Source organism: Myotis daubentonii, chromosome 6 (assembly GCF_963259705.1).
Source record: "Myotis daubentonii chromosome 6, mMyoDau2.1, whole genome shotgun sequence".
Classification (NCBI taxonomy): Eukaryota; Metazoa; Chordata; class Mammalia; order Chiroptera; family Vespertilionidae; genus Myotis; species Myotis daubentonii.
Window position 1 is genome coordinate 58,296,509 of NC_081845.1, and position 25,939 is coordinate 58,322,447.

Consider the following 25,939-nt stretch of genomic DNA (forward strand, 5'->3'; position numbering starts at 1 on the left):
AGGAGAAAGCTTGTATAATTTTAAGTGTTGAGCCTCTTCTTGTGAAACATCAAAAGCTTATTTTTTAAGATGTTGTCCTTTTTACTTTGGTATGCATCCTGTTGATTTAAAGGGCTTTGCCCTTTCTGTCTAAATTTTGTCAGGTGGAGGCTGCATCTTTTTTTGTTTGTTTTAACTTCTAAAATGTACAGTAACCTTCAGGTGTAGCTGATAATGCCTGGCTTCCTACAGTATTCAAGCTGACTTCCAATACTTTGTCCTCTGTATGGGTATCTACTGCAGTGACTGCATAGGGCTGCTATGGTTGAACTGTGTCTCCCCAAAAGATGTTGAAGTCCTAACTCCAAGGACCTGTGAATGTGACCTTATTTGGAAATAGGGTCTTTGCAGATGACCAAGTTAAGATGAAGTCATTCATGTCCTATAGAAAGGGAAAGTTTGGACAGACAGACATACACACAGTGAGTACCCCATGTGCAGATTGGAGTTATACTGCCACAAGCCAGGAAACTACCAGAAGCTAGGAGAGAGACCTGGAATGGATCTGTCCCTAGTGCCTCCAGAAGAAGTGTGGCCCTGCCTACACCTTGATTTCGGACTTCTGGCTTCACATCTCTGAGACAATAAATATCTGTCTTTTACGTCAGTCAGTTTGTGGTACTTTGCTAAGCTGCCCTAGAAAACTCATACAGAGCCTTAACTTAGGGATCTATCCTTTTCATCGTTACTCCCTTGAGTACTCTGTATTGAAAGTTCTATTTTAGATGATTTAAAAAAGAAGTTATGAGGGAGCACAAATTGTCTAAGCCACATACTTGAAGGAGTTTATTCCAGAAAGGGAAATTAAAGAGTCACTCAGACTAATAAATAGGTTGAGCCTGTTGGCCTGTGACATCTGAAGTCAATGTGCCTCATCTGTATTTGATGTGTCTGGCCCAAGGAAGTTACCTGTAACTTATGTGATATAAATATAACACAACAGGGAAGTGTCTACTATTCACCCGTTTCTATTTTGTTAAATATTAGTACATTTAATGTACCAACATCTAAAGTAATAAAGAGCTATGAGTAAAAGTCTTCTGGGAAATTGGTAATGAAAATACTTTTGTGGGATATATAGTAATTGCACCCACCCAAACCCAACTGCAAAATTCTCTTCATAGAGATCAGATAACTCAAAGTCTGTGCTGTTTGACACATACATATTTCCTCTTCTGTCATAATTGCCCCGCCAGCCATGTGGGTACTGTTTCTTTGCTTTGTTTTTCCCTCTGAGAGTAAGTTTTTCTGAGAGAGGAGGAGGAAAGACAGCAAAATTGTTATTTGCTTAAGTGAGGAAATGTCACCATGAATAAAGAAATAAAAAAAAAATGCTCCAATTCTGGTACAATCTGTAGTTGCAATTCCACAGTGTAGCTCAGTTTAACATAGCTGAAAGCAGCTTGATTAAATTACATATATCAGAGTGAAGATGCCCTTGGCCACAGAGATTCAACAGGAAAGGAATTTTATGACTGAATTAAAGCAAATCTGAAAAGTGAGGAGGCCTGACTAAACCCTCTTTCACCATGCCATAAAAATCACTGTTTGGTGTTAGTTTCTGAACTAACAAGATGTGAGTCATGATTTAAAAAATGAATAAAGTCTCAAGAATATGGGCTTGCAAAATAATGTGCATCAATTCCTTTTAATAGAAAAAAAGTTAGCTGATATACATTTAAGAGACTTATAAATGGGATGTAAAATTAAATGCTAGTGCATACCTGGTATATACTAGTATAAAGATGTTGCCAGGTCCTGTGAGGAACAAGCAAGGATAAGGAAGGCAACTACTCCCAAGAATCTGAGTGCTGGTACATGAAGTCAGGGCACATATAGTAAAGATGTACCTAAACAAAGGACTGGGTAATGTATAATCTGAGCCAAATGGATAATACAGCACCAAAAAAGCACAGGTTGCATTAATTCAACCATCTGTTCACTCATTCTTTCAGTTAATCAGCAAATATTTACTGAGTATCTATTATATGCCATGGTCTGGGCTGAGTGAGGAAAAATTGTACCTAATATTCACATAGTAGTGTAAGTTTACAGACCACAGCCACATCCATGATGTTACCTTCTCATTTGAGCTGCACTTTAACTTTATTTTACAGATGAGGAAACCAAGACCATGAACACTCAAATAACCAAACTAATTCAAAGAGAATTCGAGCTAGGCCTGAAGATTTTAATAGCAGATTTCACTGATGACTCAGATATCAGGTTTGGGTGCAGGAGAATCGTATGAACTGAGATGGAGTCAGGTGAGTGAGTATGAATTTAGGGGAGATGGGGGGTTTTCTTTTAAGTCTCTTGAGTTTGAAACAATGTTCACATGAACCATCCACTGAGCCATTGCTGGTATGGACCTGCATCTTCAGAGAAGAGTCAATAATAGCTAAATATTTGGGAGTTAACTTTGTGGAAATGATAGTTGAAGTATTAATAAAAATTGATACATTTTCCAAAAGAGCAAGTATTAATAGTTGAGAAAAGGGCAAAGAAAACAATATTGTGAAAAGCTGACATTTTGGGGGGGGGAAAGAATCGACAAGAGCAGTCACCAAAGAGATAAGCAGTAGGAAAAGTGTCAGATAATGCTGCTTCAATCCCAGGGGTTAACAGAATTACTTCAGAAGGAAATGATGAAAACCACAGGGAGTACAAGGAGAAAGGCCAGAAACAAGCACCTTTGAAGATAGCAGTGAGGGGCTGATTTGTGGTTCTTGGGAATGCAGGTTCAGGAAGCAGCAGGAGTGGAAGCAGACTATGTTTAAGAGATGCGTGAGTAGTGAGAAATGAAAGCAACAGAAATATTAAAAGTTTAAGTGTGAAAGCATTTAAGTGAGAAAAATTATTCAATGTAGTTTTTGTACTTTATCCAAAGAACCTAAAAATTAATATCTTGCTAATTAAGTGAAAGCAGTATTCTACTTTGTTGACTCTTTTAATTATTCTTATTGGAAGGTTGGCAGGTAATTTAGGGAATTGTCTAAAATCTGATTACTATTAGATCCAGAATTTAGTCATCCCCCAAATCTAATCATGGGGATGTTCAGTACAGCATAGGGAATCTAGCCAATAATATTGTCATTACTATGTATGGTGTCAGGTGGGTACTAGACTTATAGCGGGAATGTAACTTCCTAAGTCATATAAATGCTGCACACCTGAAACTAATATAATATTAATGTCAACTGTAATTGAAAAAATGTCAATTTAAAAAATCTAACAAAGGTTATGCTTAATGACAAGAAGAGAGAACAGAACTACTAGACTATGCTCATCACCACAGGGTGAGTGCCCTTGCTAGTCACCAGTTAGTTCCACTACCCAGGAAGCCTCAACACATGGTGGGTGCTTAGCATTGCTGAATGGAATATGAATGTGTTGATTGTAGAGATAATTTTTTTAATTGTACATAATTTTTGGGAACTCATTAAGGAGTTAGCTGGTGGCATCCAGCACTGCAGATCATGAAGGCAATATTTTCAACCAGAAAGACAACATTAATGACAGATGCAAAGCCTTCATATTTGATGGCTTTCTGCTATCTCTAACTTATCACCTTCTTGAAGGATTTTCATTTAAATATATGAATATAAATATATGCATAATACAAAGAGGTATGCATGTATAAATGAGTGCATGTAGTGTATATAAATTTTAGAATTGAGGGATATCTATATTCTACATATGCCTATCTTATCTAATAATAGAGAAACATGGTAATTAACCGTAACTTCGCTACCCTTCCCATTGGCTAATCAGCGAGATATGCAAATTAACTGCCAGCCAAGATGGCGGCCGGCAGCCACGCAGCTGAAGCGAACATAAGGCTTGCTTGCTCCAGTGACAGAGGAAGCCAAGGTTCCCCGCCTGCCGCAGCCCAGCTCTGACCTCCAGGTGCAACAATGTTGTAATTATAGAAGCAAAACAAACTCCAGAAACCTGCTTTCAGCAGGCAGCAGGCTCAGAGCTTAGAGCGCCAGTGATGGTAACAGAGTTTCAATTATAGAATCTAAACAAACCCAGATACCTGCTTTCAGCCAGCCACGGCCTCAGAGCGGGAGCCGGCTCTCAGCTCCAGTGACAGCCATAGAAGGTAAATAAATCCCAGAAGAAAAAAAAAGAAGAAAAAAAGAGGCTGGGAGTTTCAGTCACCCGCCAGCCTGAAAACGGCCCTCAGCCCCTCACCCAGACTGGCCAGGCACCCCAGTGGGGACCCCCATGCTGAAGGGGGTGTGACCAGCTGCAAACAGCCATCAGCCCCTCATCCAGGCTGGCCAGGCACCCCAGTGGGGACACCCACCCTGAAGGGGTGTGACCAGCTGCAAACAGCCATCAGACCGTCATCCAGGCTGGCCAGCCACCCCAATGGGGACCCCCACCCTGATCTGGGACACACTTCAGAGCAAACCAGCCGGCCCCCTCCCATGCACCAGGCCTCTATCCTATATAGTAAAAGGGTAATATGCAAACTGACCCTAACAGCAGAAAGACTGGGAATGACTGGTCACTATGACACACACTGACCACCAGGGGGCAGACGCTCAATACAGGAGCTGCCCCCTGGTGGTCAGTGCGCTCCCACATGGGGAAGCTCTGCTCAGCCACAAGCCAGGCTGATGGCTGCCAGTACAGCAGTGGTGGTGGGAGCCTCTCCTGCCTCCTCAGCAGCCCTAAGGATGTCCGACTGCAGCTTAGGTCTGCTCCCTGCTGGCAAGTGGACATCCCCTGAGGGCTGCTGGGCTGCCAGAGGGATGTCTGATTGCCATCTTAGGCCCAATCCCCCAGGGAGCAGGCCTAAGCCAGCAAGTGGTCACCCCCGAGGGGTCCCAGACTGCGAAAAGGCACAGGCCATGCTGAGGGACCCCCTCTCTCCCCCCCCAAGTGCACAAATTTTTGTGCACCGGGCCTCTAGTCTATATATAAAAGCCCAGTGACTGAACAACGGCGGAACAACCAGAACAACTGCTCAACACAGTAGCTGCCCCCTGGTGGTCAGTGTGCTCCCACAGTGGGAGTGCCACTAGGCTGACCGGGATGAACGGCACTCCCACAGCAGGCCGATCCCTGCAGGCCACGCCCACCAGTGCATGAATCTGTGCACCAGGCCTCTAGTATAGATATACTAGTATAGTTTTATATTAGTTTTCTGTTTAACAGTAAATCATGATAATTTCCCCATAAAAGGATTCTAATAGCTAATAATTCTTTATGTGGATAAGTTGTAATTCAAATGCTTCTTGGTTGTTTGGAAATTTACTTTATGAAAGATAACTGTGATATCTGTTGCAAATTTTTCATATTATATGAAATATAATTTATTTTGAGATATAATTTATTTTGTTTCAAAATGAGCCTGATTCTCAACACTCTTTGTGTTGTCTTTTAATCTTTTGGTATTGGAAGCCTTAATTTCTATTTAGTTGATCTGTTCCATTATGATTTTGTTCTTTGCTTTTTTGCCTATGATGTCTTTCACCTCAGATTCAGTTATTTATAATATAATTATCCCAGTCAGAAGGATATAACTTTAGTGAAGAGAAAAAATATAACTAAAAGGATAAAGTACCAAGTCCTACTAGTAAGATTTTTATGTTTCCTTCTTTGTTACTATACTTCTTTTTATTTTTCATTTTTTTAAAATTACAGTTGACATTCAATACTATTTTATACTAGAGGCCCGGTGCACAAAATTCATGCCTTCGGGGGTGGGGGTTCCTCAGCCTGGCTTGTGCCCTCTTGTTGTCCATAAGTCCTCAGGGATGTCCGACTGACACTGCACTCGCCAGCCGGGAGCCTGGCTCAGGGCTTCTGGCTGAGCAGTGCTCCCCCTGTGGGAGCACACTGACCACCAGGGGGCAGCTCCTGTGTTGAGCGTCTGTCCCCTGGTGGTCAGTGCACATCATAGTGACCAGTCGTTCTGCCATCCGGTCTATTTGCATACTAGCCTTTTATTATATAGAATTAGTTTCAGGTGTACAGCATAGTGTTAAGACATTTATACAATTTATATTAATATACTTATAAGTGCCTTACCCACTCCAAAATTCTGTGAATGTGTTTCTAAATTTTCTTCTAGTTCTTTTCTAGTTTCACCTCTTTCACTTTAACCATTTGGAGTGTTAACTTTGCTATATGCTGAGATATAATTTATGTTGTTTCAAAATGAGCCTGATTCTCAACACTCTTTGTTGACAAATTATCCTTTCCCACTATCTGAGATGGTGTTTGCTAATGCTCTGTTCATATTTAGTTAGTTAGGATTCCCTCCTCACCTCCCCGCACCACCCAGTATTTTAACCAAAATTGTGGGTAGCTTTTTCTCTTTACATCTTTATCTCTTATATTTTGTCAAAATTTTGATATTGGGAATGTACTGGTTTCACTAAATGTTTCAAAAATAGAGTATTTTACACTTTTAAATACTCTAAAATGCTTTATAGAGCATGGAAAATATCTGTTCCCTGACACTTGAAGGATCTCACTTATACAACCATTGAATTCTAGAGCCTTCCTTAAGATAATTCTAATTTTAGAAGTAATGTAAATAGTTATGGAGCTATTAAGATATTTTATTCCTATTGAGTCATCTTGATCATATATATTTTATTGTAGACTGTGCATTACGTAAAATGTTTAGAATTTCTGTTTCAAAAATATTTGTATAAAAATTTGAATAGAATATTTATATAAGGTATTCTCATAATTCTAAATGTTCTCATTTTTTATTATATTTGTTTTAACATTACTAATTATGTTTGTTTTTTATCTTTTGCTAAATATAGCAAATGGTACTATTTTTACAAAGAACCAACATTTGAATTTTAAAATCAATTTCTATTATTTTCCAAATTTATTCAATTATTTTAATTATTCTAAATTTTATTTCTTCCAACTTTTCTAAGGTTCTGTTTTTCTTCTGACTTTTTAAGTTTAAATAATTGCCCTCATGAATAAATTTGGTCATATCCAAAGTTTCTATTTTTATTTTCATTCTCATTATTTTCTAAATCAGTGTTTTTCAAGTAATGTGTCTTGACACATTAACAAATGTCGATACATTAAACTATATCACAAGAATTTTGTTGGCTTCAGAAAATTTATTGAAAGACTTTTTTAAAGTAATCTGTGTAACATGAGATTTGTTGATCTTTATAACTTGGATACTTAAAAGATCTCATGGTAAACTGCACCTAGTTTGTAAGGAATTTATAATTGAATTTGAAACAACCTAAAATACTTGTCTTACCTTGGGAGCTTCAACTTTTTTATTTTTATATGATATATTTGATGTTTTCTGTCTTGTGTTAAGTTTTTGTTATGTTCCTATAGTTTTTTTTAATGCAACCATTCTCTTTTCCTGGGTTTTAGTATTTTAAACTAGTTTTTATATTGTTGTAAAATTTAAAATATAGTGATTTTGAAGATTTACATTGTGTTTTACATTTGACTTGTGTCTATGATTATATTTATTAAAAAATATGGCCCAGGTTTTCTTTTTTAATTTTCAAAATCTAGTGCAATTGCATCTTCTGAGTCATTTTTTCCATGTTAGGCGAGGAATTTAGCATGCTTTTAATCATCTTCCCTTTTAATGTAATTTGTGTTTTATTGCCTCACTGTTGTAATTTCATTATTTTTTATATTATACATCTTTTATTTCAAGATTCTTTTTTTATTTTTAATAACCATTTAAACTCAATTTTAATTTTAGTTGGTTTCAATATCAACTGTTAATCTTTCTTTTTTTCTTACCATGATTTCCTTACTTTTGATTTTTAAATTTAGATTTAGCTCTCAGTAGAAGCATCTCTTCAAGTGATTTTTTTCAAGATTGTGGATGATACATTTTTCTCAATATGCCTGTATTTATCATAACTTTCTATTTCCTTCATGCCTGAATGACAAGTTGGCTTAACATAACATCTTTAGTTCACCAATTTTTTCTTCTTCTAAATTCTGTGGTTTATTTGTTCATTGCCTTTTGGCCTTTCCCATTGCAAAAGAATAGTCTGAAGCCAATCCAAGTTTGATTTCTATGTTAGTAATATGTTGTCTGGAGGATTTCTTGTTAGATGGTTTTGTTTATTCTTGTAAGTCCAAAATTTTGTCACTATTTGGTTTATTTTCAATATTTTACTCTAGGCCCATTTCAACTTAAGAGTTATCTTGGACAATTGTGTCCATATTTATCTCATCATAAAGTGCTGTTGATTTATTACCTAATTATCTCTGAAATCTTTCTTACTCTCCTCTGTTACACTCAAAGTCAAGACACTGTTATGTGTTACTTCTTACCATAAGAGCCCCTGGCTTACTTCTTTACAAACCTACACACTGAAGCTAGAGAAATTGGTTTTTCCCAAATTCAAATTTGTTCACCTCATAAATCTGCTTGAATTAGCACACATCTAACTTGGATTTATCACAGAATATTTCAAATTGCAGGTGGGAATCCACTGATGAATCATGAAATTAATTTGTTAGATCATAAAAGCATAAAAATCATTATATACATGAAATATACATATGTAAATGTATGTATATATATATACACACACATATATAAAATATATATAATGCCATAAGTCTAAACAAAAGATTTTACAAACTATTACCTATTTTTTTATGAGAAAAATATTCTAATTTGTCCTATTTGCATTGTGTTCTATTTCATGTTTTTTAATGCTTTCGTGATCTAGCAAATTGATTTCTATATATGTAAATATGGGTATGTGTACTGGATTATGATGTAAAAGTATCTTTTACTGAGTATCTTGGTAAAAAAGTGATTGAAGTATCTGACCTACAGTGCCCGATGGTCTAAGCAGCTCCTACCTACCTCCTCACTGTTTTCTCATATATGTTTCTCCCGACTCTCAGGCCCAGTCTGACTGGCCTTCTTATAGTTCTTCCATCATGCTATGCTCCCTTTTGCTAAAGAACTTTTCATATCTTATACTCTGTCTGCCTGAGAATGTCCAGTTTCTTGCTTAATTTCCACTGTCTCTCAGACCTCTTATGAAATATAACTTCCTTAAGAAAACCATTTCTGACCTCCTGACTAGGTAAAATCATCCTGGTTGTAATTTTATATTTCTTCATGTGGTTATTTGTCTGTCTCTCCAATTACCTACAAAGGCAAGGATATAGCGGATGCTTCTTTTTGCTCTTTTTTGATACTGTGTACTTTGTAGAATGAGACCTGAATAATTATTTGCATATATATATAACAGGTGGTTGTATATTCACACATGGCTTTGTTTTAGTTGGGGAAGATTATTTTTCACTGTAATTTTGGTTACTGCTTTGTTTCTACTTTCTTGTTTCTTCCTACTTTTGTACCTTCCTTATGAAGATTTAGATTCTTATAGTAGATACATTTTTTCTCTTTTCATATTGACTCAATATTTTAATAGTTACTATTCTCCTCTGCATTCTGAAATAGCTTCTCAAATCTATTCCCCTCAATTACTGGATTTAAACTGTGTAAATTCTGTGTTTTTTTCCTGCCTCTACTTTTTATTCATTTCCTATTTTCTTACTTGAACATGTTATAGCCTTACCTTATTCTTTTATCTTGTTACTAGAGACCTGGTGCATGAATTCATGAACTGGTGGGGTTTGGCCAATTGGGCCGGCCAGGGGAAAGGGATGCAGGAGGCTGGCTGGCCAGCCCCACCCCCGATCGGGGTGGGGGGTGATCAAGGATGGGGCTGGCCTGAGGGAGGGGCTGCAGGTGGTTGGCAGGCTAGCCCCGCCCCCTGGGTGAACTCCTGGTTCAACTTCCGGTCTAGGAGACAATTTGCATGTTAGGCTTTTATTATATAGGATCTTTAAGTCTCAGTCTACTTAATACTTATTATTTTCTGCTTCTTTATCATATCAACCATATCTCCCTTCATCTTAATGAGGACTCCACACAATTTTCTAAAACTTTCTTCTGGTTTTATTATAACTTGGTTTCCAAAGTTTATGTATCCGTTTAAGACTCAGGAGGATAAGATTGCATTCATTTGAGCTTCAAGGGTCTCTCTCTTTTTCCTTTTCTTATTCTCTTTCTTCTTCCCCCCCCTAATACCTCTGTTTTCCTAATACTGTTTGTGCTACTCACTGCCCACTTAAAAGTTGTAGGTTCTCAGATCTCTAGCAGTAGGACAGTGTGACATGCAAAATGCCTAGCCTCAGAGCAGTTCTCTAAAGAGGCTCGTTGGCATTAGATGGAACCTTTTTTTCTTTCAGTCTATTTCTCTGATGCACATTATAATTTTTTAGTGTTTTTATAGATTTACTGGATGGGAGTATGGAAACGGAAGGAAATTAATATTTTGGGTGATTCAGAAATTTGGCTGAACATGGACAGAGAAGCCCTGCTCAGTTCTCAGGATGAAGGAGAGGGTACATCTCCAAGTTGGGGGACAGACAATAGTGTGTGTCAAAATCTCTTTTCTGTCTACTTCAAAGTTGGCAGGTTCATTCTGTTTTATAAAGTAAAACATGAATAGGTAAGTGCTTGTTTCTGAAATTAGCTCTATTGTTTTTGTAATTAGTTAAAACTATGTGAAGGCAACAGGTTAACTAGCAATCTCAGTTTTTGTTGTTTTCTTTTTTATGTGTTTTCATTTACCTTACATGATGAAATTAAAATTATGATATTGGATTTTCACAGATTGACTACTCTTTCATAGAAATTTTATAGATTGTCTATTCTTAAATTTGAGCAATAAAGGAATTTACTTTTTGATATCAGGCAGGAAATTATACTTACAGTCTCCTTAGAATTAACTGTTTAAATTAGCTTGGGAATGCTTTGTTTACCCATGTGGGGCAGATAGTAAACAAGTCTATACCATAAGATCTTTATTTGGGGACATTTTTATTTTATGAAGTTGATCAGACACTATTGTTATACATTCTCCCTACCCTGAACTGAGCAGGTTTCTTGAATCTACAAAATATAAAGAACTGTGAAGCCATACCAATGCTAATAATCCCCTTACTACTTTTATTTACCTGAATTCCCCAATGTGATTAAATTTTTGGTATTTAAAATTACTAAGTTGGCAGAAGGAAACTTTTGGAGGTGAAGAATATGCCAGTTACCTTGACTGGTGATAGTTTTCATGATATATGTACTTTTTAAATGTTAAATTGCATTCATTAAATATGTGCAGGTTTTTTTTTTCTATATAAATTGCACCTCAATAAAGCTGTTGAAATAAATTAAATTTCAAGGTTGGTATACTAGTATTTCCCAAGAATCTTTGGGATCTGAACTAATGAGAGATTTTTATGTTTGTTTAGACATAAGCTATGTAGGTTCATTCTCTAGCTAATAATGATTGGGTATATGGGAACTTTTCTGTTTGGGTTTTCTTGTTGCTTGTCATGTTTGTGATCCTGATGCTCAGGCTTTCATATCCCAGGGTTGTTTGGTTTTCAGTGGATATTTATGCTTCAATCAGGTCTATTTTAAACATTTTACCAAGGGCAATAATTTCCCAAAGTATTTTTACTTATCATTGTCACTAGCTATTAAGCCTTCTGCTCAGACCCATCTTTCAGAAATAGATATGAACTTTATGAGTCACTGAATGATTTAAGTAAAAATAAATTTAATAGCTTTAGGGGAGAAACTCAAAGGAAAAGGAGAGCTTGTGTTTTTTCGTACAGGTATTGTTAAATCAAGATACAGGAGAACCGGAGAATGCAACTGGCAGGAAGGTAGGGAGGGAGAGAGTGTGAGAGCACAAGGGAATGATAGAGGAGTATGTGGACGTGTGTGGTGTGTGTGTGTATGAGCTAGGGACAGTTAGATTCTGCAGTTCTTCTAAGGGGCTGCTAAACTGGGCAGTCTTAGACTACGGAGCACTGCTCCCTGCGCGGACACTCCTGGGCGGTCAGGGCAGGCACAGAGACCACGCCATCTTGAGAAACAGAGCTGCTTGAGACTAGGATCCTAGCCTCAATATCACCCAGTCTGGTCTCAAACGCAAACCAGGACCCTGCAGCCACTGGGGACAGAGACCTGCAACCACAGCTACAGACCCAGGGACACCAAGAATCCAAACATCCCAGCGGCAGATTTCTGTGAGTAACAGAGCCCATCCCCCTCCCCGCAGCAGGCTCGCAGGCAGCACCATAGTAACTGATAGACCCCCCCCCCCCCCTCGCTCAGGCCTCAGTGCTGCTACAGGAATCTTAGCCTGGGAACACGGGAACATTGGGAACTTGTTCCCCGCAGTATGAGCTACAGAAATATTAGCCTGGGAATCCGCGAACACTGGGAACTTGTTCCCCGCAGCAAGGGCTACAGAAATCTTAGCCTGGGAACCTGCGAACACTGGGAACTTGTTCCCCCCAACATGGGCTCTGGGACCCCGATTCTCTGGGCAGGAGGCAGCACTAAATACCAGTGACTTGACTCTGTTTATTTCTTTTTAAAAAATATATATTTTATTTATTTTTTATAGAGAGGAAGGAAGAGGGATAGAGAGCTAGAAACATTGATGAGAGAGAAACATTGATCAGCTGCCTCCTGCACACCCCATACTGGGGATGTGCCAGCAACTAAGGTACATGCCCTTGACTGGAATCGAACCTGGGACCCTTCAGTCTGCAGGCTAACGCTCTATCCACTGAGCCAAACTGGTTAGGGCTTGACTCTGTTTCTTATCACCTGCGCCTGGGATCCCTGATTCCCAGAGCATTCACACTAAGAGCCAGTGACTCCAATTCTTGGTGCATGCGCAGACAGGGGCCCTGATTCTCAATGTGAGGCTGCGTGAAGTAACAGAGACTCTGATACTGGATTCTTGGGGAACTCTGACTCCTGGCGCATGCTAGGGGGCTCTGATTTTCAACACACTCCAGGGGGGTCTCTATTTCAGCACGGTGCAGGCAGAGTCCCTGATTCTAAGTGCACACACGAGTCCACACTGAGCGCTGGTAACGCTGACTCTGAGCAAGCCTGCTTCCCACCAACCCACGACAACTACACATATTTAGTGTCAGAGCTCTTCAGTGACACTAGGGTGGTGCGAAGCTCCCACTGCACACCACCCAGGCCCACGCAACTCGACGTTTGAACCTTCTGGAGATAGTCAGAATGGGGAGACGACACAATCCCCAGAGGAAAGAAAATGAGGAGTTGCCAAGAAAGGAAATTAGTGAAATTGAAGCATGCAACATGACAGAAAAAGAATTCAGAGTAATGGCTGTACAATTCATTCACCAGATGGATGAGAAAATCAATAATCAGGAAGAAATGAAAAGTGACATAGCTACAATCAAAAACACCATGGAAGGTTTCAACAGTAGACTAGAAGAAGCAGAGGACCGAATTAGTGGGTTAGAAGATAAGGTAGAGAAACAAGCTCAATCTGAACAGCAACTGGAGAAAAAAATTAAAAACCAGGAGGAGAGCCTAAGGGAGCTTTGGGACAACATGAAATGAAGTAACATATGCATAATAGGGCTGCCAGAAGGACAAGAAGAGCAGCAAGGATTAGATAATCTATTTGAAGAAATAATGACAGAAAACTTCCCAGATATGGGGAAGAAATAAGTTACACAAGTACAAAGAGTCCCAAGCAAGATGAACCCCAAAAGACCCACACCAAGACATGTCATAATAACGATGGCAAATGTACACGACAAAGAGAGAATCTTAAAGGCTGCAAGAGAGAGACAGAGAGTTACCTACAAAGGATCCCCCATCAGATTATCAAATGATTTCTCAACAGAAACACATCAAGCTAGAAGGGAATGGAAGGAGGTATACGAAATGTTGCAAAGCAAAGGACTTAATCCAAGAATACTCTATCCAGCAAGACTTCCAATCAAAATTGAAGGGGAAATCAGGAGCTTCGCAGACAAAAAAGGCTAAGGGAGTTTATCACTACCAAGCCAGCAATGCAAGAAATGCTAAAGGGAATGCTGTAAAAAGAAGAAATAAAAAGGTAAGAAAGAACACAGGCACAAAAATAGAAATGACTACAAACAAGTATATTTCAATAATAACTTTAAATGTAAATGGACTAAAGGCTCCAATCAAAAGACATCAAGTGGCTGAATGGATAAAAAGACATGACCTATATATATGCTGTCTACAAGAGACCCACCTCAGAACAAGGGACTCACACAGACTGAAAGTGAAGGGATGGAAAAATATCTTTCAGGCAAATGGAAATGAAAAAAAAGCTGGGGTACCAATACTTATATCTGACAAAATAGGTCTCAAAGTGAAGGCCATAACAAGAGATAAGGAAGGCCACTTCATAATACTAAAGGGATATATACAACAAGAAGATATAACCCTGATAAACATATATGCACCCAATGCAGGAGCACCAAAATACATAAAAAAAACTCCTGGAAGATATCAAGGGAGAGATCGACAACAATACAATCATAGTAGGAGACTTAAATACACCACTGACATCACTGGATAAATCCTCTAGATAAAAAATCAGCAAAGAAACAGCAATCCTCAGTGACTCACTAGATCAGATGGACTTAATTGATATGTTTAGAAGATTTCACTCCAAAGCAACGGAATATACGTTCTTCTCAAGTGCACATGGGACGTTTTAAAAAATAGACCACATATTGGGTCAGAAGCAAAGTCTGCCCACATTCAAGAAGATTGAAATCATACCAAGCATCTTCTCAGACCACAATGGCATAATATTAGAAATAAACTACAATAAAAACAATCCAAAAATCTCAAATACTTGGAAGATGAATAGCATGCTACTAAATAATGATTGGGTTACCAATGAGATCAAAAAAGAAATTAAAAACACCCTGAAAACTAATGACAATAAAAGCACAACAATCTAAAATCTATGGGACACAATGAAAGCAGTCCTGAGAGGGAAGTTTATAACTCTACAGGCCTACCTCAAAAAACAAGAAAAAATGATAGTAAATCATCTAACTCTACAATTCAAAAGAATTAGAAAGAGAGCAACAAGAAAAGCCCAGAGTGAGCAGAAGAAAGGAGATAATAAAGATCAGAGCAGAAATAAATGACATAGAGACCAAAAAAATAATACAAAAGATCAATGAAACCAAGAGCTGGTTCTTTGAAAGGATAAACAAGATTGATAAGCCTCTAGCCAGGCTCAACAAGAAGCAGAGAGAGAGGACTCAAATAAACAAAATCAGAAATGAAAGAGGCGAAATAACAACAGACCCCACAGAAATTCAAAGAATTGTTAAAAAATACTGTGAACAACTCTACTCCAACAAACTAGACAACCTGGAGGAAATGGACATATTCCTAGAAAAATACAATCTTCCAAAACTCAATCCAGAAGACTCTAAAAATCTTAATAGGCCAATAACTATGGAAGAAATTGAAGCAGTCATCAAAATGCTCCCAGCAAACAAAAGCCCGGGGCCAGACGGCTTCACAGGGGAGTTTTACCAAACATTCAAGGAAGAACTAAAACCTATCCTCCTCAGACTATTCCAAAAAATTCAAGAAGGAACACTTCCCAGCTCATTCTATGAAGCCAGCATCACCCTAATACCAAAACCAGATAGAGACAACACAATGAAAGAGAATTATAGGCCAATATCCCTTATGAACATAGATGCCAAAATACTCAACAAAATTCTAGCAAATCGGATCGAGCAATACATCAGAAAGATCATACACCATGACCAAGTAGGATTCATCCCGGGGATGCAAGGATGCTACAATATCCGCAAATCAATAAACGTGATACATCACATAAACAAACTGAAAGAAAAAAAACACATAGTCATATCAATTGATGCAGAAAAAACATTTGACAAAATCCAAAACCCTTTCTTGATAAAAACTCTCAGCAAGGTAGGAATAGAAGGATCAAAATTCAACATAATAAAAGCCATATATGACAAACCTACAGCCAGCATCATACTCAATGGTCATAAACTAAAACCATTTTCCCTAAGAAGAGGAACAAGACAGGGATGCCCCTTCTCACCACTTCTGTTCAACATAGTACTGGAATTACTACCCATTGCAATCAGACAAGAAGAAGAAATAAAAGGCATCCAAATTGGAAAAGAAGAAGTAAAACTGTCCTTATTTGCAGATGACATGATACTGTACATAGAAAACCCTAAAGACTGCTTCAAAAAATTATTATACTTAATAAATGAATTCGGCAATGTAGCAGGATACAAAATTAATGCAAAAAAATCTAAGGCTTTTCTTTATACCAATAGTGAACTTACAGAAAGTGAGACTAAAAAAGCAATCCCATTTACCATCGCACTAAAAAAATAAGATACCTAGGAATAAACTGAACTAAGGAGGTAAAAGACTTATATGCAAAAAACTACAGGACACTGAAAAAAGAGATAGAGGAAGACATAAACAGATGGAAGAACATACTGTGTCATGGATTGGTAGAATCAACATCATCAAAATGTCCATACTACCCAAAGCAATCTATAGATTCAATGCAATCCTCATTAAAATACCAACGGCATATTTCACAGATCTAGAACGAACGTTTCAAAAATTCATCTAGAATAAAAAAAAGACCTCGAATAGCTGCAGCAATCCTGAGAAAGAAGAACATAGTAGGTGGGATCTCAATACCAGATATCAAACTGTATTACAAAGCCACTGTACTTAAAACAGCTTGGTACTGGCACAAGAACAGACATATAGATCAATGGAATAGAATAGAGAACCCAGAAATCGACCCAAACCACTATGCCCAATTAATATTCGACAAAGGAGACAAGAGCCTACCATGGAGTCAAGACAGTCTCTTCAATAAATGGTGTTGGGAATATTGGACAGATACATGCAAAAAGATGAAACTAAGCCACCAACTCACACCATACACAAAAATAAACTCAAAATGGATAAAGGACTTAAACGTAAGACGGGAAACCATAAAAATACTAAAGGAATCCACAGGCAGCGAAATCGCAAACATATGCTGAAGGAATTTCTTCTCTGATACTGCTCCTAGGGCAATGGAAACTAAAGAGAAAATAAAGAAATGGGAATACATCAAAATAAAAAGCTTTTGCACAGCAAAGGAAACCATCAACAAAACAACAAGAAAGTCCACTGCATGGGAGAACATATTTGCCAATGATATCACTGATAGGGGTTTAATCTCCAACATTTACAGGGAACTCATACAACTTAACAAAAGGAAGATAAACAATCCAATAAAAAAATGAGCAATGGACCTAAATAGACACTTTTCGAAAGAAGACATACAGAAGGCCGAAAGACATATGAAAACATGCTCAAAGTCACTAATTATACGAGAGATGCAAATCAAAACGACAATGCGGTATCACCTCACACCTGTCAGAATGGCTATCATCAACAAATCAACAAACAACAATTGTTGGAGAGGATGTGGAGAAAAAGGAGCCTTTCTGTACTGCTGGTGGGAATGCAGACTGGTGCAGCCACTGTGGAGAACAGTATGGATTTTCCTCAAAAAACTAAAAATGGAACTCCCATTTGACCCAGTGATCTCACTTCTAGGAATATATCCCAAGAAGCCAGAAACACCAATCAGAAAGGATATATGCACCCCTATGTTCATAACAGCACAATTCACCATAGCTAAGATTTGGAAACAGCCTAAGTGCCCCTCAGCAGATGAGTGGATTAAAAAACTGTGGTATACACCATGGAATACTACGCAGTGGTAAAAAAGAAGGAATTCTTGCCATTTGCAACAGCATGGATTGAACTGGAGAGCATTATGCTAAGTGAAATAAGTCAGTTAGAGAAAGATAAATACCACATGATCTCACTCATTTGTGGAATATAGAGAACAACATAGACTAATGAACAGAGACAGATCCAGAGACAGAGAAACAGTGATCAGACTGTCAATCCCCAGAGGGAAAGTAGGGGAGGGAGGGCGTAAGGGGAAGAGATCAACCAAAGACTTGTATGCCTACATATAAGCCAAACCAATGGACACAGACATCAGGGGGATGAGAGCATGAGGGGTTGGGGAGGTTGGGGTTAATGGGGGGGGGATGAGGACACATTTGTAATACCTTAACCAATAAAGAAATTAAAGATTAAAAAAAAGAAAAAAGAAAAAAAAAGACATAGGAGAACCAATTTTATTTCCTCAGAATTGATATGGTCAACAGTAGTTTCGGCCTATCTTCTATCTGTGCATTTAAAAGAAACTACCCCCCAAGATGATGGTGAATAAAGTGCTTTCAATTCTTTTTTAGTTGTTATTAATCATTAGTGGTAGAAACTGTCATTCCACCCTAGCCAGTTTATCTCTGTTATAATGCTTGCCCTATTAAATATGTGGTGACAGTTTCAGCAGTGTTGATGAAGTTCTGATTAGGTTTTAGAAGGAAATCATTTCATGTTATAGCACTTTTGGTGAGAATACTGTAATAGGCTGATTTTGAATATTTAATATGCTGAACCCTTAAATATATGTGAAATTACATTTAGATTAATACAGACATTGTATTTAACATTATAAGTTATGATAATGAATGAGTTTCACAACTTATGTTCCTTTTTCATCTAACACTACAGAGAAAGGCCTGGAGAGGGTATGGGAAGAGTGATCAAATAAATTTAGATTTCCTATAGATGAAAACTTGGATGAATCACTGACAAAGCTTTTAATACCTTTTAGAAATGTAATATTATCTAATGGATATTTGGCTAATATAATCTTCAGTTATCTATTAAATTGATTCCACACAAAAAATAATTGTATCTCATAAATCAGCACACACACGGTGACTTATCACATTAATGTCTTCTGGAAATTAGATTGAGAAGCATATGATTTTATCATAAAGATTCAGTAGCTTAAAAGCTTCCTTTTTGAGGTTAATTAAAATTTGGTGTGCCAAATTATAGTTTTTCTATTATCTTGAATTTTAAAGGGTCTGAGAGATTGGACATGGCAGAATTATTTTTATGGACACTTCAGAGATTGAGATATTTTCATTTGTTTTCCATATTGCCATATTGTGAGAAACAATATTTAATCACTAAAAATATGTGACCAACAATATCATCAGGCTTAAAGAATATCCATACTTCTTGGGGCTTGGAATATAAAGTCCTATAGTTATTGGGTTAATGTTTGACTCATTATGATTTCTGAAAATTTTTTTAGGAGCTGTTGATTTGGGGTGAGATAAAACATCATAGCAGTTATTTTATTGGGGGGAATTAACGGGCTTCACATTTCATGGCATCTAAGCAACAGAAAGATTTGAAAATGAGTTAGCTTAGGCATCAATTGTTTATAATCTGTACATGGGGAGAGAGAATGAAAGTCTATGTGAAGTAGAGAATAACCAATCAGAAAGAAGCTCGATGAAAAAAAATAAGAGAGAGAAACCAAGATGGCGGCATAGGTAAACACCGGAAATTGCTGCATCGCACAACAACTTCAAAAATACAACTAAAAGTCAAAACGGACATCATCCAGAACCACAGAAAGGCTGGCTGAGTGGAAATTCTACAACTAGAAGGAAAGAGAAAAGCACACTGAGACTCAGAGGAAGTGCAGAAGTAAAGTGCAGAGGTATGGAGGTGCACATGGAAAGGGCTGGCAACAGAGGACATGGTTGTCTTTTTCAATCAGGAGGGAGTCTCAAGCTCACGACTGCTCTGAACTCCAGTTCTGGGCAAGTCTCTGGGGACCCAGACTCATACGGGGTGAAACTGGGCTGTCTGGCATTGGTCAGAACTTGAGGGCGGTTTTCTCTCAGAGGTGCTTGCAGCAATTACCAAGGGACACTGAGACGTGGTAGGACTGACGATCAGCCATTGGTGCTTGCTCTACCCTGTTGATCCCCTGAGACTCTGCCCTACCCAAGCTGTGCCCAGAGGCTTTTGCATATGAGAGGCCTGGACCTTTGCAAACTGAAAAATAACCTAACAAATTGCAGCTGGGTCAGAGAGACCCAGAATTTCCAAAAGAAGGCCCAAGGGCCCACAGCAGCTTGCATTGCTTCACAGCTGGGCCTCATCTGGGCACCTCCAAACCCAAAACAAAGAAGAGGAATCTGCAGATCTCTCCATAGCTCCTGCTGGGTAGTCCAGGCAGAGGCTAAATTAGCACCTCCTTAGAGATCCAAGAGCCAGTGTACCCAGTGGTCAGAGTGGGACCATCCAGATTACAACTCCTCAGATCCATAAGGGACACACTCAGGGGGCAGACTCAGTGAGCACCAAAGCCCCACTGAAGCAAGTATTGCCCCATAAGGGTGTCTCCAGCACAGAAGTTCTCCCACTGTAGACAGAGCTGATTCTCACAGCCAATTGGCCTGGAGGTCAATTCCTCCCACTGATACCAACAACAATCAAGGCTTAACTACAACAATATTGTGCACAAAGCCCACAAAGGGGTGCACCAAGAGTGTCCTCCTCAGGTAATTGGGGAGGCTGAGCCACTGGGCCCTATAGGACACCTAGCACAGAAAGCCACTCTATCAACACAGGGAAGCATAAAAAATGCGGAGACGAAGAAACAGGTCACAAATGACAAAAATGGAGGAAAGCAAACTACTGGATATAGAGTTTAAAACCACGGTTATAAGGTTTTTTAAGAATTTTCTAGAAACCGCCAGTAATTTAGTGAGACCCTCAATAAGTTTAGTGAGATCCTCGAGGATATGAAAAAGGACCAACTAGAAATTAAGCATACACTGACTGAAATAAAGAATATTAGACAGAGTTCCAACAGCAGACTAGAGGATCGCAAGAATCAAGTCAAAGATTTGAAGTACGAAGAAGTAAAAAACACCCAACCAGAAAAACAAAAAGAAAAAAGAATCCAAAAATATGAAGATAGTATAAGGAGCCTCTGGGACAACTTCAAGTGTACGAACATCTGAATTATGGGGGTGGCAGAAGAAGAGAGAGAGCAAGATATTGAAAACCTATTTGAAGAAATAATGACAGAAAACTTCCCCCACCTGGTGAAAGAAATAGACTTACAAGTCCAGGAAGCACAGAGAACCCCAAGCAAAAGGAATCCAAAGAGGACCACACCAAGACAAATCATAATTAAAATTCTAAGAGCAAAAGGCAAAGAGAGAATCTTAAAAGCAGCAAGAGAAAAAGTCAGTTACCCACAAGGGAGTACCCATACAATTGTCAGCTGATTTCTCAACAGAAACTATGCAAGCCAGAAGGGAGAGGCAAGAAATATTCAAAGTGATGAATAGCAAGAACCTACAACCAAGATTACTTTACCCATCAAAGCTATCATTCAGAATTGAAGGTCAGATAAAGAGCTTCACAGATAAGAAAAAGCTAAAGGAGTTCATCACCACCAAACCAGGATTATATGAAATGCTGAAAGGTGTTCTTTAAGAAGAGGACGAAGAAGAAAAATGTAAAGATACAAATTATGAACAACAAATACACATCTATCAACAAGTGAATCTAAAAATCACTTTATAGACATATGGGGCCTACAAGAATGAGGATGAGCATTTGGGGGGAACCTTATAAAGAGTATTTGAAATTAGAACTAGGTGTTGGTTGTCACAGCTCAATGGTATGGAAATTGGGATAATCCAACAGGCTTAGAGTAGCCTTCATCTAAATATCATACTGAAGATCTAGCCAATTCTAGTAAAATATATATATATATGAAAATAAATAGGAGAAAAGTGAGGAGTTCAAACAGTAATTGATTTTTTCAGAAGTGGCATTGTGTTGAAAGCCAGACAATTTTTTTTTCAGGTTTATCACAAAAGTTGACAATTATGAGAAGGACTCTAAATATATAATCAAGGATCCTATAGTATGCCTCATCTCAAATCTCATAGATTGAGGACCAGTGTTTGTTTCCCCTCTTCTAAGACTAGATTTGTAGAGCTGTAAGTCCATGGGCTATCCTTAAATGTAGCTTCCCACCCACATCCTCTAGTTGAATGAGAAGGCTCAGTGATATAAAAAATATTTGACTCACTAAGAGGCAAATAAAATAAACTGGATATCTGGGTCAAAAACAGTCAAAATGCCAAGGAGATTATGTAGCTGATGTCTTAAGGCAATTTGAGAAATTAATATGAATCTTCTAAGAAGGCACAAAGGGTAGACTTTCTCAACAAGTAGAACATTAGTGTCTAGATTTCAGGCTAGACAATCCATAGGCAGGAGGACACAGGTAGAACACTGGAGTTTTTCTTCCCCTTTAAACAAAATGTACCTGAACTTTGAACCAGTCCAGAAGCTCCTTCATTTTATAACGGAAAGAAGCCAGGACCACTCACCATGAACAGATATAGCTGCAAATTTCTATTTCCTTCCTCCTCAAAAACTTTTGAGAATTAGCCCCTCTCAGTCCAGTAATGTTCAACTCAGTGCCCTGATATTAAAGACTTATGTTTTTCAATCCATCAAATTTATTTCGGCTGAGGATCAAAAAAAGACTTTTGGCCAATGGTGCAACTGAGTTTCTTTTTCCTACTCAGGGAATAAAAAGATAAGTCTCTCCACACAGCTTCAACAATCTCTCTTGGCTAATGAGCATAGCAGAGGCATGTCAGCCAGTAAATTTCACTTTGATGGGTTTTAGCAAACTTCCAAGTGAAAGTACAAAATACAGTAGCACCACTGGTGCTTGGGTTTATAACTGTAGAGGAAGAAATGGGAACAGTATGGCTTCTAATGTCAGAGGTGGGTCCCACTGATTGTTTACAGTGTTTTCTCTCTTTTGATGTAGCATTTATATGAAGTGAAATGCACAATTCTTAAGTACACATTCATGAATTTTGATAAATGCATACACTTGTATAACCCAATCCTCTTTATCATCATCCCAGAAACTTCTGGCATGTCCCTTCCTAATTAGTTAATGCTCTAGTCCCCTCTTCAGAGGCAACTTTTTTTTTTATCACAAAAGAGTTTTGCTGATTCTGGAATTTCAAATAGTTGCAATAATATTAAATGTATTCTTTTGTGTAAGCCTTTTGTTTTAGTTTGCTAGGGCAGCCATAAAAATTACCATAGGCTGATGGTGTAAACAACAGAAATGTATTTTCTCACAGTTTTGGAGACAGAAAGTCTAAGATCAAGGTGTCAGCAGATTTGTTTTTTTTTCTGAGCCCTCTTTCCTTGGCTTGCAAATGACTACATTCTGTGTCCTCACATGGTTGTCTCTTTGCCACTGTTTTGTCTGTGTCTTATTATCGTCTTCTTATATGGACACCAGCATATTGCATTAAGTCCCATCCATATGTCCTCATTTTACCTTATTTACCTTTTAAAGCTCTATCTCCAAATACAGCCACATACTGAAGGTACTAGGGTTTAGGAATTCAATATATGAATTTGGGAGGGACACAATTCAGCCCATAATAGCTCCTTTTAATCATCAAAATGTTTCGGAGATTCGTCCATGTTATTTGTATCAGTAGCTCATTCTTTTTTATTCCTGGATAGTAACCATTTACATTCCTACTATAAATTTTTGTGAATTCTGGTAGTTCCAAATTCTTATTAACATTTGGTGTCATCAGTCTTTTAAGTTTTAGTCATTCAGGTTGGTGTGTAATAGTATCTCATTTTGGCTTTAATTTGCACTTTTACTTGATGTAGAGTATTTTTTTGCATGTGTTTATTGGCCATTTGTGTGCCAGACTATTTTAACTCACATTAAATAGAGAGCACCTGGTGATCCCCAGGAAATATTTATGTAAAGCAAATATTCCCAATGTGTTCATCACCTGAAGTATGTAAAAACTTAGTTCTGATATTGCACCTGATATTTCTCACCTCTCTGATCATCCCATGTGTGTCTTGAATAAAAACAGGTATAAATTATTTAAGAGCATGGCGTTGACTTTGAGAGTTCAACTAACTTGATTACTGCTTCATGGCTAGAAAAGTTGAGTGAAGCTGTGATTTAAACCAAGACTGTACTTGTAACTCTGTCACTTCTTATAGGGTTGTATAGTGATTAAAATGAGATAGTGCTTATGAAGTGTTCTGCATGACAACTGACATGTAGTAGATGTTCCTTTGATAATACCAGCTATTGTTAACTTTTTCTTTGGTTTCTTTGGTTAGCAATTGACATGTAATAGATATTCCATTGATGTTACCAGTTATTATTAACTTTATGGAATAGTTTTTATCCTAGTATTTGAGAAAAGCATGATTTGAATGTCTTCACTCAATTCACATCTAATTTATTTTAATTTTCGTCTCATGAAATGTGCTACATTCTAAAGCTATAATGATGTCCCAGACTTAATGGGTTATATAGATTTATAAGGAATAAATCAATTTAAATGTAATTTCAAATTATACTTACTGTTCGAAGCAAATATAGATGCTGTGGAGGCACGTGCAGTTAGTCAACACAATTTGGTAGAATTAGGAAAGGCTATTTGTATGCCAGACTAATGCTGAAAAAGCCATTTCTATGCTGAATCTTGATGGAAAAGAAAGCATTATCTAACTAAAGGGACAGGGTGTGGGGAAAAAATGAGAATGTCCCCAAGTACAGGGTATATTAAGATAGACTAAGAAATACTGGGAATTAAAAATAATTTAATACAGCTGGGTTGTGTATTATTGCCTGTTTTACTTCTCAATTGCTATGTAACTAACCACCAAACTTCATGGTTTAAATTTTAAACCTTACACAATAACAATATTTATTTTATGATGAATCTGCAGTCCAGTCAGGGCTTGGTGAGAATATTTGTGTCTGCTCCATTCACCATAACTTTGGCTCAAGCGTTGGAGTTGAGATCATATGAAGGTTCATTTACTCACATGTCTGATGCTTAGATTGGGAAGACACAAATTCTTGTGTTTGAAAACCTGGGGTTCTTTGGTATTCTTTATCTTCACATGGTTTCTCCAGTATGGTAGCTGAGTTTCTTACTTGCTTACTCAGGTTTCAAATGCACAGGTCCTGAGAGAGAGAGAGGGACAGAGGGTTAGGAGAACCTAGGCTAAAGCTGTACTGACATTATGACCTAGTATCAGAAGTCATGCAGACTCACTTCCACAGCATTTAATTTATTAGCAGTGAGTCACTGAGGCTGGGCGGTATTTAGGGGGAGGGCAATTAGACTTCACCCCTTGAGGGGGAATGGTATGCTCTGGAACTTCATGTGGGACTAGAATTAATGCTGTGGAAAATTTACAGACTATAATCTGCCACAGTGTTTCTGTTTCTCTGTGTTTCATAGGGAAGGAGAGAAGTAAGAGCAAGGATTGGTAACAGAGAATTCTAGACACATAAGCAGTTATCAGACCACCTTCCTAATGCCGTGACCCTTTAATACAGTTCCTCATGTTCTGGTGACCCCCAACCATAAAATTATTTTCGTTGCTACTTCATAACTGTAATTTTGCAACTGTTATGAATCGTAATGTAAATATCTGATATACAGGATGTATTTTCAGGGGTCGCGACCCACAGGTTGAGAACCGCTGATTTAGACCATTCTAACAGAGTCAGACTGAGGAGACAGAGGAAAGTTAGATGGACAGGGACGGACCATGGGGGGTGGGGGAGAGGAAATAAAACCAGGGAATCCAACTAGTCGGAGTTACTAAGACAATCCACCTGGGTGGGGAAAGAGGTGCCCATAGTGGGAGACATAAGCTTTAAAGTATATAGATATTAGTAAGACAGGCAGCTTGTAGATAACCAATCACAAGGCAATGAGGTATATAAACCAATTCCAAGAATGTTATTAAGGCAGAATTCTTTGAATGAACCAATCAGAAACAAGCAAGCATATATATATATATATATATATATATATATATATATATATGTATATATATATATATATATATATAACAATAAAAGCCTAGGTGATCCTTGATCCCAATGTCATCACAAGATGGCCACGCACACAGCAGAGGCGG

General features: G+C 38.0%; 1 long non-coding RNA gene across 1 annotated transcript in view; it reads right to left on the reverse strand.

The window, feature by feature from the left end:
• Positions 1 to 24,967, reverse strand: part of LOC132237123 (uncharacterized) — a 97,528-nt gene extending 72,561 nt beyond the window's left edge. Inside the window, exon 1 of the long non-coding RNA XR_009453464.1 lies at positions 24,830 to 24,967. This is a non-coding gene — a long non-coding RNA (uncharacterized LOC132237123). The remainder of the gene's footprint in view (positions 1 to 24,829) is intronic.
• Positions 24,968 to 25,939: the final 972 nt, after the last annotated feature.